Source organism: Geotrypetes seraphini, chromosome 2 (assembly GCF_902459505.1).
Source record: "Geotrypetes seraphini chromosome 2, aGeoSer1.1, whole genome shotgun sequence".
NCBI lineage: Eukaryota > Metazoa > Chordata > Amphibia > Gymnophiona > Dermophiidae > Geotrypetes > Geotrypetes seraphini.
In genome coordinates, this window is record NC_047085.1 from 312022769 (window position 1) to 312040753 (window position 17985).

The window sequence follows — 17985 nt, forward strand, 5'->3', positions numbered from 1 at the left end:
TAAATAAATAGCCACATAAGTGTATATGAATACGATTATTAAACGCCTACACTGCCTGAGTTGGCCGCAGCTCCTAATGAGCTACACAAGTCCCTGACGTTTTGTTGTTTACCGAAGGGATTGCCCGCACTCCATACCCTATTTAACAGAGAACAGGGCAGGCTGTGCCCGAATTTTATGACTCCACGCTTCTCTGTGCAGCAGGGGAGTCCGGGCACCTCTAGGAGATTTAGTGGAACCAGAGAGGGAGCTCATTAGTGGGCTGGGAAGAGAGAGGGCCTCAGTTCCCACTGGAAGCCCCAGGGGGCGCTGGCAACAAGCCGCGCGCGCCAAAGGCCCCCGAAAGGGAGGTCGGGCTCAGGAGGAGGATCTCTCTCTCTCTCTCGCTCCCTCTCCTCGGGAGCAGGAGCTGCGCCCCCTCCCTCCCAGTCCTGGCTGCTCTGCTCTAGGAAGAGCCAGGAGAACTCCGGCAGCACGCGCTGAGGATGGAGCCAGGGCTTCCGGAGGCATCCCACCCCAATCTTCACTGGCGCTGATTGCTGAATCAAAGTGAAAGGTGGGGGGAAAGAAAGGGGTTTTTATTGTCTTTTCTTTTTTATATTTTGCTTTGTTAAAGAAGAAGAAACCGGGATCGACACTAACTTCTGCGGGAGCATTTTTTTTTTTTTTTTGCAGGCAGGTAGGTGCTGTTGAGAGCATGCGACCTCACTCTTCAGGGTTGTTGGGAGGTCTGGGCTGAATGGAGTAAGCCGATGCTCTCACTCCCGCTTTATGGGTTTCATTGAATTGATCGAATTATTATTTTGTAGGGCTGGCGGGAGGGGGGGTTGATAAAATCACAAACTTTTGATTATGCTTCTAGGATTATGCCACTGCTCCCTAAAAGGGATTTCTTAGCGCTCCTTCTCTCCGAGTGACAGAACAGTATTGGAAAATGTAACCCTTTGCTACATAAAGATGGGGGAGGCAGCTGTCGGTTTGAGCCCGGTTAGTGCGAGCAGTCGGAAACATTTCCTCTAGTTGTCCGCGGAAGTTTGCGCAGAAAAGAATCGAGGAGAACGCGAGCGACAGTTCTACTTTTAACCCGGCAGAGAGGTCTTTTTAAGCAACATTAACGTTTAGGCAGTTTATTTGACAATTCAGCAGAGATTCGTATTTCAGTGAATATGATGATCTGGTGCTCAAACAAATCAATATTCTATTCTATTTTTTTTTTTTTTTTTTTTTTTTGCAACTCAGACTTCGAGAGCAGGGTGGATTACTTTTTGGGGTAATAGCTTAGCCCTGTTTTGCTTAATTGATCAGGGATCACTGCCCCCCCCCCTCCATTTATATTAGAACAATAACAAAAAATGCCCAGAAGGTGCGTTCTGCATCCAGTTTCTTTGCAAACCCCTTCAGTACCTTTCTCCTTAATTACTGAAGATACTAATGTAGTATCTAGTACTCTACAATACCCATCTGAGATAGATAAGATCTTTTCACTTGGTGGATGTACCTTAGGATGGGCAGTAGCGTCTGGGACATTCTGTACCCAAGGTCTGCGCAGGAGAGGACTCTGACTCCAGTAATAGACAGATTGTGGCAGGGCACATGTGTGGCAAGGTGCTGGGACGGTGAGCAGCACTGAGGCAGGTAAAGAGACATCATCTCTGGCCCTTGCCATCTGCTCATAATTTGTGTATGAGGAGGCCGCTGAAAAGTTCTCAGCTCAACCAAGAAGAGAATGATATAGACTAGAGCCATGAAACTTGCAAGTTAGTCCACACTTTTCGTTTCAATGATATGAAATGAAGTGTCAAGAAAAGTGTGGACTAACTTGCAAGTTTCATGGCTTGATATGGTTCTCTTCTGGGTTGGGCTGAGAACTTTTCAGCTGGCTCCTCGCATGTGACAGAAACACTGCATGTCTAGAGATGTTTACTTGGGAGGTTAACAGAAGAGGGAAAAGGAGCCGGTAATATATTTAAAAAGAATGGTTTTACAAATATTTGTTGTTCAGTTTAGGGAAGGGGTAAAACATGGATCTAAACCCGCAGGTTCCTAAAAATCTAAGGTTCGTGCCACTTTTAGTCTCAGCATAGATTATTTTGGCTCTGACAGACCTCTAGGACAAGTTAGTTCTGACGGACCCTAATACCTTTCTCTCCCTATGCAGAAACTAAAAGTGGGGCACGGACCTCAGATTTTTAAGGATGTGCGGGTTTGGATCTGTGAGATCCGTGTTTTACCCCTTCCCTTCAGTTTAACAGGTCAGAAGTGATTTTTTTTTTGTCTAATTTCTGTGCACCCTTTTCTTATGCTTTAAGGGCAAAAGTGAAAATCAGTGCTACAGGTGGTGTGAAATTTCTATTACAGTAGTATACATATAGTGCATTACAATTACCATCTAACCCTCTCCCTTGAGTCTTGCTGAAATGCATGTTAGTGGAGAGGCAAATACATTTACAGTCATGCTTGATACCTAAAGGGAAAGCCTTTCTATCTCACTTGAGGGGAACTTGAGTTATTAACTCGGTTTATGACGCTTGAACATTATAGGAGGTTTAATATCTATCTAGGTCTGGATATTAAACCTCCTATAACGTTCAGGCGTCATCTTGTCAATGATGTTCAGATAAACCAAGTTAATAACTCTTAAGTTATCAAGAATTCTACTGACCAGAGGTGCTCTGAGCTAGTCATTCACAGTGATAGAAATAAAAATCTGGAAAGTTACTCCCATTCCTCCCGATTTTCTATGTTAAGTTTCATTTTTGTGCATCAAGTTCTCTTTGTAGGAAGTATGTGCATGACATGGACAATGTAACCCCCCCCATCAGAATAAAATGCATATAGGTGCATTATGACTTAAGTGAGCGTACACAGGGTGGGACGTACCTACTCTATTGTACTTCTGTGCTCCAAATCCACAGTACGCTATGGGCTGGAAAGAGCACATTGACAAGTAAAACTATCAGAGGTGCAAGCTCCCGAATCGGCAAGTGTAATGAACTCCAGATACTATAGTTGCTCTTAAAATCCCGTCTTGTCTCTGCTACTGTGTACAGTATAGGGAAGGTTTTTGTTGGGGTTACATGACAGGAGTCGCCTTAACTTACTTCTGGAAGCTAAAGCCTGGCGCATAGTTTTAGAAATACTGACACTTGTTTAAAGAAGCCCTTTTTTTTTCTAGATTTTTGTTGCGGGTCATCAGATGCACATCACACAGTGATCTTAACAGAATCCCACCTAATAGACACAACAACCAACACATGAAAATGGAATTTTGGACAGTACACGTCTAATGCAAAACTGCTAGATGTGTACCGACTAGTGTGTAATCAGATTTCATTAAATGCATAATTTTTGAATGTTAAACAAAACAAACACCCCCCCCCCTCAAACCAACATTTAAATGTATTCCAGGGTTATTGTGGTATTTAGATTAATATAATTTGCTATAAGTTTCTTTGCTATTTAAAGTGTTTGCAGCTGGGCTGTTATGGTACAGAACCTTCTACCCTCTTTCTTCCTTAAATTACAAATCTTGCTTTGCAGGAGATCACAGGAAATGTTGTTTCTGAAGCTGAGGCAGCTTCGATATAATTAGATAACGCTGCATCTGTTGTCACTTTTTTTTTTTCCTCTCCTGTTCCTATTAGTGCAAAATTAACTTTGAGTACCGGGATGATTTAAAGCAGGGTTTCTCAGCTCAGTCCTGGAGTACCCCCTTGCCAGTCAGGTTTTCAGGATATCCACAATGAATATGCATAAACTTGATTTGCATACACCGTCTCCATTATACGCGAATTTCTTTCATGCATGTTCATTGTGGATATCGTGAAAACCTGACTGGCAAGGGGGTACTCCAGGACCGAGTTGAGAAACACTGATTTAAAGAACACGATCTGAAATTCAAGTCAGTGGGAGGGAAGAAAACTAAAAATCCATTAAGGATGTAGTAAAAAAGAAAAGAAAATGGATATATACATACATAAAACATAATAATGTAAATGTATTTTTGTTTCACATATAGGAACTTGTACCCCACCACCCTGCACCGTTGCACACTCAACATTAATTAATACTCTAGGAAAGAGCTAAGTAGGGCTTGACCTGTGCGGAAATGGATGCATAGAGGAAAAAACTGTAGCAATAAAACAACCAAACCAACCAACCAAAGAACATAGTAAGAATATTCCAGTTCTAGGGAAATGGATAGAGACTGGAAACTGAGAGCTCGAGTCCTTTGAGGCAGGAAAAGACCTTACTTAGGGTTGACACTAGAGGGTGCTCGGGTATCGGCAGAAAACTCTGAGCAGAGGGGACACACTTGTGCCCAAAGGTGCCTGAAAAGGCACAGGGAAGCCCTGCTCCACATGGAGTATCCAGCCACAAAAGACATTTCCCCAAGTTTATTCTGCCTGGGTTGAAAACTGCACTACTCCGAGAGAGGGACTTTATCTCGTTTGTGCTGTGAGCTAATATATGTAACGCTTGGGCCAAAAAATGGAACGTCTGGCTAATTATGCCCACGTCAGTTTCTACGTGAAAAACCGAAGAGACCGGCTTATTTATTTTGTACATTAATGACCCTTCATTTTACGTACTTACAAGAACAGTGATGATTTTTTGAGAGTGTAAAATAAATGGACAAATACAGTAGATACGGATTCTGTTTCATCCGGTGCTGTTGTCTTTTCCCACCTCTAAAACGGGTTCAGTCTTTAAGTATCGTATTTCAAAGAACAAATGCAGTTTCCTTTAAACTAATTCCTTTATTAAAAACAAGATGCAAACATATAATTTGTTCTGTTCTCTTCACAAATTGGCATATATATGTCTAAAAATATGTTCAAAATGTAAACATTTAGATTTTATTTTTTATAGGAAAAGATCCTACACAGCTAAAGTCGGCTCTAGTCTTTCCCGGAGCCTATCAGGGTAGCATGAATGGGGCCACTGTTGGCAAACTTTGCAGGGGAGAATCATTCATAATATTTTCTGTCCCTTGTTAAGCAAAAACATAGGGCTCCTTTTACGAAGCCGTGGTAGCGGCTTCAGCGCGCGCAGCTTTTCATCACGCGCCAATCCCCGCGCTAGCCGAAAAACTACCACCTGCTCAAGAGGAGGCGGTAGCGGCTAGCGTGTCCGGCGTTAAACCACTACCGCGCCGGCGTTAAACCACTACCGCGCCTTCGTTAAAGAAGCCCATAGTCTATGGGCTCCTTTTTACTAAGCTGCGATAGTGATTTTAGCGCGTGCTAAACGCGTGCAGAATTGCCGTGCACGCTAGATGCCAACGCCAGCATTGAGCTGGCGTTAGTTCTAGCTGTGTAGCGTGGGTTTAGTGCGCGCTAAAATTCTGCGTGCGCTGAAAACGCTATCGTAGCTTAGTAAAAGGAGCCCTATCAATATTTCTCCTGTATCTGCCTTCATCAAGTTTTCATTTTAGGGGACAATTTCAACAGTGGTGCTTGTGCTCTGTAATGCTTAAGAGCTTTTTGATGAACACTCCCCTCCCCCCCATCTTATCAGAAAAAGTGAGGTCATATGGAAAGGCTGTGTTATTAAGTTTCAAGTTTATTAGTTGACTTGATCAATCGCTTAATCAAATATTCTAAGCGATGTACACTTTAAATTTAACAATTATTAAATATATAAAAAAAAATAAAACAAACAATACAGTACATACAATTATTTAAATAATGGGTAAGAACTCGTGATTATTAACATTGATAAACATGGGAGAGGAGGGATGAACTACAATTCATAAAGTAAAGAAGAAACACTAGTCTGGTCCATCCATATCTGATCAGAACTGTTCCCACTTTTATCGCCTTTGGACATTTTTCCTCACAGACTTTTTGGTTTCTCCAGCATGATGATTTTCTCATTCTATTATTGCTTATCTCTGTACAATAAATGCACCATTAACATTCTCTTTCAAGTACAGATCAAGTTCTGTCGTTCTACACACCTCTGCAGTTTTTAAACTAGCACCCATCTCCTCATTCCAGTCACAGGAATCTTTTCCAAAATAGGCAGGTGGTCTAAATTCAACACAAAAAGCACTCTCCAGTAGAGAATGACATGGTGACAAAATTCATTACCGTTCCCGTCGGGAAGCCATCTTCATGTCATTCTTTAAGGAGAGAGGGAAGAATCAGAGTATGAATGGCCACAACCACTGACCCACAAGCTTTGCTTTGAAGAATGCTGGTGTAGAAGGACTGAGGTTGAAATAGAAGCTAGAAAATGACATGGGATTATTTCCCGCGGTTATCCGCGGGGACGGGAATGGTGATGAATTTTGTCACCGTGTCATTCTCTACTCTCCAGACACAGTGAAGGGGTTTGCTCAGCACTGGGGTGTTCAAGCACCCACTGAAACCCAAAGAACTGGTAACTAGGTTTCATTTCACTTGTCTCCCTGGAGCCCTCCGTAGGTGCAGGTATATGCAACCAGTAACCAATTACAACTGGCATTCTTGTTGCAATTCAGGAAATTTTTGTGTGGTTCGATTTCCTCGCTTTGTTTTGGAACCCCTCCCCCTATAAACCCCCCCCCCAAAAAAAAAAAAAATCCCCACATCGATGCTTGATTGAAACCCTGTGCACGTGAGTGCTGGATTGTTATTGTTCCAAAATTCTCTTTGAGAAGACAAAGAGGGAAGTAGTTAAGGGAATAACACATTAAACTGTAAAATTGTGCATAATTTGCCCTTAATGCATATTTTTGTAGCACAATGTAAGTTAAGAATACATGCAAAGCACCTCATTACGAGGGGCCACTGAAAAGTTCTCGGTCCAACCAAGAAGAGAATGATGTGCAGCCATGAAAAGTTATTCCACACTTTTCTTGACACTTTTTGTTTCATTTCATATTGAACGAAAAGTATCAACAAAACTGTGGAATAACTTGTAAGTTTCATGGCGGCACATCATTCTCTTCTTGGTTGGCCTGAGAACTTTTCAGGGGCCCCTTGTATAATGCACATTGAATAATGCAGATTCCATTTAATCTTGTAAGCTGTGTTATTTGTGGAACTACTAATGACAATCTCCCGCCCCTCAACATTTCAGATTGACCAAGTCTACCAACATTCCAAACAAGCCAAACCTCCCAATCCCCCACTCTCTGGCACCTTCTGGGGATTTCTCTGGTTTCTTGTGGCTGGGGAGAAAGAATGCACAGTCATTCTTGCCTATTGGGTTCCTGGCTTCAAAGTAGTACCTTATTTGGCAGTCTGACCTTTTGTGGTAGTATCATGACATTATCGCCTAAGGGGCCAACTGGTACCTTGTGAAGCCAAAAGCTAATGGGGTTAAATGCAATCTGCATTATTCAATTTGCTTAATAATGAGAGACACAGCACCTGGGAGGTGCCAGGAGGCATGAGGTAATGAGGGAGGGGAAGGGGGAAGGGGTAAAACGCGGACCTCACGGACCTGATGGACCTCGCGGATCTAAACCCGTACGGCCTTAAAAATCTGAGGTCCGTGTTGGTCTGTGTCCGTGGTGCTTGTAGTTTCTGTTGCTGACAGACCTTGATGAGATTTTAGCGCAGACGGATCCGTCTCAGCATAGGGAGGGAAAAGTGTTAGGATCCGTCAGCGCTAAAATCTCTTAGAGGTCTGTCAGAGCCAGAGACTAGTGCTGGAGTTTGGAGACTTCTTTTCCATAACGCACGTCCAAAACCTATGTCCCTGCTCTCTTGGCTTCTGCTCTGCCGCTCCAGCACTAGTCTCTGGCTCTGACAGACCTGGAAGAGATTTTAGCGCTGACGGATCCTAACACTTTTCCCTCCCTATGCTGAGACGGATCCGTCAGCGCTAAAATCTCATCAAGGTTTGTCAGCGACAGAAACTACAAGCGCCACCGACACGGACCGACACGGACCTCAGATTTTTAAGGCCGTATGGGTTTAGATCCGCGAGGTCCGTCAGGTCCGTGAGGTCCGCGTTTTGCCCCTTCCCGGGGAAGAGGGATTGGGAGTAAAAGGCTTGATATGTCTGAAATGTTAGGAGGGTATTCAGTTGGGGTGATAGGGGACTTGGCCTGACTGGTGTTTTAGAAGAGTGGTGGGGAAATATGATCATGGGTATGGGTGTCTAGACCCAACTTGGGGCTAGGAACTCCTAATTCGCTCTTTGATCTTGACTCATGTGGACTACTGTAACTCTCTTTATCATGGTATAAACCATGGATCTCAAAGTCCCTCCTTGAGGGCTGCAATCCAGTCGGGTTTTCAGGATTTCCCCAATGAATATGCATGAGATCTATGTGCATGCACTGCTTTCAATGTTTCAAGTTTCAAGTTTATTTAAATTTGATGGTTCGCTTAACATTTCTAAGCGAATTACATAAGAAAATACAATTGGGGTAAAAACATTAAAAAACAAAAGAAAATTAATATAATTGTTATTTTAAGTTAAAAACAGTGCTTTCTTATCTGACAATACGGACAAAACTGGATAGGATTGGGAAAGAACATTAGGGAAAAAAAGTTACAATATTTTGTTTCCTAAATAGAGGAGAAGAGAGTTGGAGGGGGAAGGATAAAACAATAGGGTTGGGATATAAGTAAAATCAAAAATTTTTTAAGTTATCAGAGAGAAAAGAAAAGTTTTTTTTTTTTTTTAGAGGTTAAATACAGCTTTAAAGAGGAATGTTCATTAGGGAAATCCTGAAAACCCGACTGGATTGCGGCCCTCAAGGAGGGACTTTGAGATTCCTGGTATAAACCAAAAAAATCAGACGACTTCAGATTTTACAAAACACTGCGGTAAAACTCATCTATAAGGCTAAAAAATACGACCATGTTACCCCGCTTTTTGAAACACACACACTGGTTGCCCATCTCCCACCACATCTCCATTGAAATTTTATTTTTCGTCTTCAAAGCAAAACAAGAAAATACACCAGCTTTCATCGACAAACTATTGATCCCACATACTAACTCCCGACCACTACGATCTTCCCGACAATCTCTCTTTTCAATTCCATCACTTCGCCATATTTTCTATGACGCAACACGCAAGACTGTTTTTTTTCTGTGGTGGCCTGACACTATGGAACGCGCTTCAATGTCATATCAGGAATGAAACATCCTTATTGATATATAAAACAAATCTAAAGACTTTTCTATTTAAGGATGCCTTTACCTCTTAAGAAATTCTCTCCGGTAGGTATTGCAATTCATTACTCTTATCCCTTCCCAATGTGTCAGGCTTTTGTTTTCATTTTTCTTTTCTTTTTTTAATATTGTATTTTTTTCCCTTTCCCTCTTATGTCTCTTGACTTTTGCTTTTATAATTGACTTGTCAGCATGATGTATCGTTATGTAATGTTTTTTTTTTTCTTTTGGTTTTAACCTTGGATTTTTATTGTAAACCGCCTAGATGTAATGATATCAAATATATAAACTTGAAACTTGAAACTAATGGTCCTGGCTTCAGTAACACAAATTTATATTTAACACACGAGGAACCTACTTGTGATACTAAGGTGGCACAGATTAGTGACTCATGGTAAATTCAACAGCAGTAAAATGCATTGTATACCTTACCGTAGCAACTACCCGTTAAAAATCACCTTTTCAAATATTGCACAGGTCTGGTAGGTAAGAGAAATATATATTAATATGATTATCCCCATCTTAATTCTTCTCCCTGTTTATTCTTTCAATTGTTTGCTACATATAGATGAGTAATCTTCCAAATTCTTCCTTCTTTACAAAGACTAGGGGCCACTTGATGCAGTTATAGAGTAAGATAGTAACATAGCAGATGACGGCAGATAAAGACCCGAATGGTCCATCCAGTGTGCCCAACCTAATTCAATTTAAATTTAAAAAATTTTTTTTTTTCCTTAGCTATTTCTGGGCAAGAACCCTAAGCTCTGCCTGGTACTGTGCTTTTTAAAACCAATAGGAGGAAATATTTTCTCACTCGGAGAATAGTTAAGCTCCTGGAATGCGTTGCCAGAGGATGTGGTTAAGAGCAGTTAATGTAGCTGGTTTTATAAAAAGGTTTGCACAAGTTCCTGGAGGAAAAGTCCCATAAACTGCTTGGGAGAAGCCACTGCTTGCCCTGGATCGGTGGTATGGAATGCTGCTACTATTTGGGTACTTCTGACTTGGATTGGCCTCCGTGAAGACAGGGTACTGGGCTGGATGGACCATTGGTCTGACCCAGTAAGGCTATTCTTATGTTCTTATGTGTGGTTTTGATATAATAGCTTATAACATGAATAATCTGTCTGAACTGCATACAATTAATAATGAACTAAAAAACAATTGTGAATTCCATGATACCGGTATCTTTTGAAGTGCCCGTTGAAGTTTATAATGAGCAGTTTGATAATTATTTACGTGATGAAGACTGTATGTTGAGAGTGATTTGAAATTTGTTAGGCATTAAAATGTACTTACGAATGTTATTTTTGGAAACTGCTTAGAGTATAGGCGGTATATCAATTTTTAAATAAATAAATAAAAACTAGAGTGGATTATAGGTTGCTAAAACTGATATTTTCTTCAAACTGTTTTCCAAAAAAAGACACTTAGAAATCACTGGAAAACTTGGCCCTCTGCTGTTGATTGTAAAAAGGGACAGAAAAAAAAGCACAGAACGATGCCTAAAGGTTCACGTGGTGGTGCTGATTGTGCAGTGTGCTGATTAGAGCAGAAAGCTGATGCTGATTCCATTCGGAGTCCACAGTGAGCAAGATGCTCATCCCCGGATTCTATAAATGGCACACAAATTTATTTGTACAAAATTGCACGCTTTGCTGAAACGCGCATGCATCTAAATTGACTAACAGTCCGATAGCATGAATAATTGGGCGCTAACAATCAAATAGTGGCGTGAATGGGCAACATTTTTGATTTGCATGGGCATCTCGCCAAGCACAGTTATATGGAGACGTGCGCGCAAATCTTGTCGTGTGCAACTCAGAAGGGGGAGTGGCCCCGGGGGGGCACGGTGGGTGAAAGGGGTTCACTAAAAATTTGTGCAGTATTTCTGAGTACCGGGGAATCAGTTGGTATAAATCCTCGTGCCCAAAGTTTGGCATGGAAATCGACTCTTAAGTGCTATTCTATGAATGACGTGCACCGTTTATAGAATAGCAGTGTGGATTTTATTGGTGCCATTTGTTTCAGTACCATTTACGGAATCTAATCCTTACTGTATGTTTTCTGTCATGCTCAGATCATATGAATGATCCTGTGTGTCGGTAGTGTCCTGTATATATTATCAGTAGTTATCACTCACCCCCCCAACCTTACCTTGAAGCCAGCTAGAATCTTAATATGCTGTGCTATGTTTCACCAGACTGGCAAATGACTAATGAAAAGATGTTTTAGGCCCAGATTCTTTAAGTCAGTGGTCTCAAACTCAAACTCTTTGCAGGGCCAGAAAAAAATAGTTAATGTCTTATTAAAGAAATGACAATTTTGCATGAGGTAAAACTCTTTATAGTGTATAAATCTTTCCTTTTAGCCAAGTCTTAATAATAATATTGTCATTTATAGCTAAAGAGACACATGATCAAGAAATTGTTTTATTTTACTTTTATGATTATGATAAACATACTGAGAGCCTCAAAATTGTATCTGGCAGTCCGTATGTGGCCCCCGGGCTGTGAGTTTGAGACCACTGCTCTAAGTGGTGTTGGTTTTTTAGGTGCTGGTAAGGGCGCCCAAGTTCAGCGGAAAACACAATTTAAACGCCTTTTTAAACTGATTTTCAAGGTGCCTTCCAGGGCCTAAAAAACCTGGCACTGGAATAATCATGCCTCTATAGGTACCTTGCGGCGCCTAATGCCATTGTGGGCATAGCTAACGCCAGAAGTGGTGTTAGGCGCCGTAAAGTGCCTTTGGAGGCATAATTCACGTCAAAGATAAGGCACCGGAAATGTAGGCCTGGAAAACCCTGGCGTCTACCTTTTACCAGAAGCGTGATTCTCTAAACGGCGCCATTGCACGATTGACACGCAATCTGCAGCTGCTTCTAAGGGGGGGCCGCCACCGACAGTGTCGGTTAGAGACTCCGGGCCTTAGCGCGTGTCCTATCCAGAGCAGCTAAGATTCCCCTCTTAGATGTGACTTAACAAAAAAGCTGGATCTGTAGCCTGCCTCCACATGCAATGCTATAACCAGCAATTATGAACATGAAATATGGCAGACACAGACAGTCAATGAAAAACACCAATTAAAATACATCTGCATTCTAATTTTCACATGACAGAAATGCTTTTCTGCACCTCTTAAAATACGATCTGGAGCAAACATTGTGAATTACTCTGTGTGTGTATGTATGTGTGTTTGCCACACCCACACCCACCCATTCACCCACACCCACACACACCCAGACACCCCCCCACCCATACACATATACACACACACACCCATACACCCCCCCCAACACCCCCATACACACTCATTTTACAAATGGGCTCTGTGTGGCAATAAGAAGTCCAGGTCAAGACATTCACATTTCCCTATTATTTCAGAAAAAAAGCTGTGCTGAAGGAATAACCAGTTAAATACGGTATATATAAAGATGCCGGCAAATAGACTGCAGGAGCAACGAATGCACATAGGAAAAAAAATGAACGGCGACATTCTGTAGCTTCCAAGCCTAAGTGCTGGCAATTACACCTGGAAGAGACAGTTTACCAATTTCAGTGTATAAGTGCCAGTATTTAGACTGTACATATTATATAGGGACCTAGCAATGCTTGAAGAATCGTCCAGCTAAGATTTCTGGCCACCAGCGGGACCTCTGGTTCATGAACGGATCATATTCCAGAGGTCCTGCTGGTGGCCGGAGGCTTGCTGCCAACTTCTGTATTGAAGAAGCGACACCAGGCGAAGGGGAGCAGCTCAGGAACTGGCTGGTGGGTCTTAGGCAGCCCCACCGGCAAAAATAGCTTTAGAGTATACACATGCATGTGCGGAGGGGGGGTGGGATAATGTGTTGACCGCCCAGTCCCCAGAAATTGGAGGGTTGGCTAAACCCCTGGAATGTGCTAGCTGTTTAGCGTTTTCACATTCCTTCTCTGTCCATGCCATGCCCCCTCCCAAAAAAGTACATAGCGCACAGTTAGTGCTTGAAAATGGGAAAATTACCATTGGAGGCTTTAGCACGCCATGTGATAAGCCTTTTTTGGTGCACTAAGTCCACATTAGGACTCAGCAAACCTATGTAAAAGGGCCCTTTAGTTTTTCCCCTTGCTTTAATTTGCTTTTTATTACTATTTCTTATGGATTTGATTGATCTTTAATTTTTTTTTTTTTAGTCAAGGTTTGTTTATTGAAAAATTTTTAAACAAGTACACTCGAATTAATAAAAAGCAAAAAAAAAAAAAATATTGGAGTGCATCTAACATCACACAACAGGAAACAAATGACACCTAACAGAAAAACAAAGCCCAATGGGTCTCATCACATTACATTAGTGACTTCTATTCTGCCAATACCTTGCAGAATGTGCTTGCCACTTCCACCCAAGATCTAAAGTGTCTTGCTTTGTCATACTAAGCCCTATGACTTACCCCTTCTTCTACAAAGCTGCACTAGCGACTGCCGTGCGGCAACAGCCCTGAAGCCCTTTAAATCTATATGGGCTTCGGGGCCGTAACTGCGTGGCTTTGTAGAAGAGGGGGTTAGTTTAAGAACATAACATAAAAACAGCCATATTGGGTTAGACTAATGGTCCATCTATCCAAGAAATCCAGACAGTACCAACATTCCATAGGACCGATCCATGACAAGCAGTGGCTTCCCCCTTATCTGTCTCAATAGCACGCTATGGACTTTTTCCCCCCAGAAACTTACAAACTATTCCACACTTTTCATTTCATTTCATGAATTATTTTAAATTTTATTCCATTGTTTTTACCCCATATTGTTTTTATTTTATTAACTGAATTTCCCTGAATTCTATTGTTTAACGGTTCCTCCCTTCTATTCCTTTTTACATATTCCTTTAATTCATTTACATATCATTTACATAGATGGGGCTCCTATCTGTAAAGTTAGGAATTTCTATGAAATATTTGACATGCTTCTCTCCTCTCCACTCCTTCCTGCCCTCCATAGTCCTCCCTACCCTCGTCTAACCCCTTCCTCTGTAATGTCGCCTAGAGCTTATATAGGTATGTGCGACGTACAAATTGAAGAAATAAATAAATAAATTTCATATCATTTCGTTGAAATGAAAAGTGTCAAGAAAAGCATGGAGTAACTTGTAAGTTTCATGGCTCCACATCATTCTCTTCTTGGCTGGGCTGAGAACTTTTCAGCGGTCCCTCGTATATGCCATTATTCTAAACACATGCTTCCTTTGTAGAATAGGTGCCACATAAACTTTAGGCACCTAAATATAGGCATACTGTTATACAGTTGCCCTCCACGTGAGACATTTTCTTGTTTATGTCATACTCCTTTATCTGGTGTTACTATGATTAATCTGTTTCCTTCTATAATAGTAGGAGAGATAAGATGAAAATATTATAATGCTCTTGTATTGCTCTATGGTCCAGCTGCACCTTGAATGCTGCATGCAGTTGTGGTCACCGTATCTCAAAAAAAAGAAAAGAAAAATAGTGGAATTAGAAAAAGTACAGAAAAGAGCGACAGAAATAATAAAAGGAATGGGGCGACTTCCCTATGAGGAAAGGCTAAAGCGGCTAGAGCCGCTTGGAGAAGACATGGCTCAGGGGTGATATGATAGAGGTCTATAAAATACTGAGTGGAGTAGAAAGGGTAGCTTTGAATCACTTGTGCACTCTTTCCAAAAATACTAGGACTAGGGAGCATGCAATGACGCTACCAAGTAGTATTTTTAAAACAAACCGGAGAAAATATTTCTGCACACAACGCGCAATTAAACTCTGGAATTCGTTGCTGGATAATGTGGTGAAATCAGTTAGCTTGGCAGGGTTTAAAAAGGCTTGGATAATTTCCTAAAAGAGAAATCCATAGGCCATTATTGAGATGGCTTGGGGAAACCCACTGCTTATTCCTAGGATAAGCAGCATAAAATCTGTTTTACTCCTTGGGATCTAGCTAGGTACTTGGGACCTGGGTTGGCCACTGTTGGAAACAGGATACTGGCCAGGATGGCAATTCTTATGTTCTTTTGATGATGTCTCCAAATGGATTAGTTTTGCACATTACATGATAGTGACAAACCTTACTCCTAAACCAGGCAATGTGAAGTATGATCTCAATTCCTCAAATGTACTATTCATTCTCACATCATGCCAAAGAGAGCTTCCTTGTCATAAGATGTAACATGCATGTAAGAGAGTATGATCTCATAAGATGTAACATGCATGTATAGGTGTGCTTGAAAATTCCTGTTAATGAAGCATGTGGCACTCAAAATGAAGGGGAATATTTCTGGCTTTCTGCCCATTTTCTTAGTACATGAGGATCTTCTCAGAATTCACAGAATAATTGCTTGGGACTGACACCTCTATGATGAAGGGTTTAAAAAAAAAAAAAAAAAAATCCCAATGGTCCAGACAGATTTGCTAGGACAACAAGCCGCCAAGTGGTATAAATTAATATCTGAATATTTGAACAAGAAGCCTAAAACTAGTCTAAAAGACATTTGGAGCATTGAGATAAAGCACCAGATTTCTGCTGCTCAATGGCCACGGATTTGGACTTGGAGGATGAGATGTACAGCGTCGGCATCTATGAGACAAACTTGTTTTTTTTCTGTTACATAGAGTTTTTTGGACCCCCCAGTTCGTTTGCAGAAGTTAGACAGTTCAAAATGTAATAGATGCTGGCACTGTCATCTTGAAATAGGGGCAATGGATCATTTGTTGTTCTTTTGTCCTTTGATACTCAACTTTTGGAAATCAATATGGGGACAAATCAGTTTGATTCTGGAGTCTTAAGAGGTGGTGATCTGTGGTACATTGTTGTCACCTAAACCTCCATTGGATAGATATAAAAGTAGACTATTTGCCTTAACGAGTGGGATAGCCATGCAAATGGTTACCAAAAACTGGAAAAATTTGGATAGACTTAATTTCTCCTTTTGGTGGGATTCTATATGTTTATGTTACAAATATGAGAACATGAATTCAGAAATTACGTGTAATAATAAGCTATTTAAATTAACGTGGGGTCCATTGACAAATTTTGTTAACACTGATTAGCTGGATTATCCCCTTATTTCCTATTTGATTTACACATCCAGGGAGGGGGGTATTTTATTTTCTTGTATTCATTAACCAAATGAAAGTGCTGTTTATGATTTTTATTGTATGTAATTACTTTGGGCTCCTTTTACTAAGCTGCGTTAGCGTTTTTAGCGCACACAGCATTTTAGCCCGCGCTAAACCCGCGCTACGCGGCTAGAACTAACGCCAGCTCAATGCTGGCGTTAAGGTCTAGTGCGCACGGCAATTTAGCACGTGCTATTCCACGCGTTAAAGCTCTAATGCGGCTTCGTAAAAGGAGCCCTTTGTTTTTGTTCTTGGATTAGGGGGGGGAATGTTTTGTAGTATTTCTTTGATCGATTGTAAGTGCTGTCTTGAAATCAATTGTATGTATATTATAATGCACTGTTTTTGAACGGAAAGTTAATAAAGAGTTAAAAAAAAAATCCCAATGAGATATTTATCGGTCTCACCTTGAGCTGCTGTTACAGCTGGTGAACACTGTTTTTCTGAGGCTTTTTCCTCCTTTCAGTTTGAATTTACTTATACATGCTGTGAGGTTTGTGCATTGATTGGAGTGAAGCACGCAACTATCACACTGTTTCTGGTGAAAGGGTGATTATAGATTTACGTTTTTATTTTCACTTAATTGTGTTTTGGGCTATACCTCTATAATGAATGCCATTCTGGTGTTTATCTCTTTTATATCCAGTTTTCTTACAGTCAGCATTTTTGGGGGGTTGAAATGGGGATATCTCAAGTGGTCGTAACCTCCTCAGTTCTTCAGATCATGATCCTAGTGCTTTTCCAAGATAGCAGGTGTTGTAATATTTGCAAAGTTTCCAATGGATGTGAAATGCCTCCGTACTGTGTAGTAATGTAGGTGGCTCTGCAAACCTAGGCTTACCATATGGCTCCAGAAAAAGGAGGGCGGATTGAAACATCCGGGTTTTACTTCCGGGTGTCTCAATCCGTCTTCTTTTTTCTGGAACCATATGGTAAACCTTTCAACCCATAGGATATTGTGGTAAACAGTTCTGTGTTTTATATAGTTTTAATTGTTATATAGCTGTGCTAAACTGTTCTATGTGACAGATTTTGTTGACTGGTCTGGTATGTGGTTGATTGTGTCAAGTAGTTCTTCTTTTTGTTTTCATATTTCCATGTTAAGTGGGAAACCCATTTTTGGATTCTGAGAGAACATATTGTTAAAAAAATCTTGGAATGCCATTATGGTAATTCTGAAGAGTAAAGTGGTCTCACTGTAGAACAGTGATCTCAAAATCAAACCCTTTGCGGGGCCACATTTTGGATTTGTAGGTACTTGGAGGGCCGCAGAAAAAATAGTTAATGTCTTATTTTTTTTTTTTTTGTTTGAAATAATTTTTATTAAGCAGAAAAGCACTGAACAGCAAGAGAAAACAGCACAATACAGACATGGCAGGGAAAATCAAATCAGCAGATCAATCAGGGGTTAATGTCTTATTAAAGAAATAACAATTTTGCATGAGGTTAAACTCTTTATAGTTTATAAAACTTTCCTTTAACAGTTAAAAGGAAAGATATATAAACTATAAAGAGTTTTACCTTATGCAAAATTGTCATTTCTTTAATAAGACATTAACTATTTTTTCTGCGGCCCTCCAAGTACTCTATTTTTTTCTGCAGCCCTCACATTTAAAGTTTAATAGCTTTTCTTTCTCAAAACTGGCACATTTCAATCACTATATTGAAAATAAAATCATTTTCCCTACCTTTGTTGTCTGGTGACTTTATTTTTCTGTGCTTTCAACTATGTTTCCAGGGCCTTC

General features: G+C 40.8%; 1 protein-coding gene across 4 annotated transcripts in view; it reads left to right on the forward strand.

The window, feature by feature from the left end:
- Window positions 1-246: 246 nt before the first annotated feature.
- The window catches only part of CPNE4 (copine 4), an 879187-nt gene continuing 861448 nt past the window's right edge, over window positions 247-17985 (forward strand). For 2 of the 4 annotated variants that reach the window (XM_033929998.1, XM_033929996.1), the window contains exon 1: window positions 249-556. The gene's annotated coding sequence lies outside the window, so the exon portion shown is untranslated. Of the gene's footprint in view, window positions 680-17985 lie in introns of all 4 variants that reach the window. The other 2 variants (XM_033930001.1, XM_033929997.1) reach the window with 2 other exon arrangements.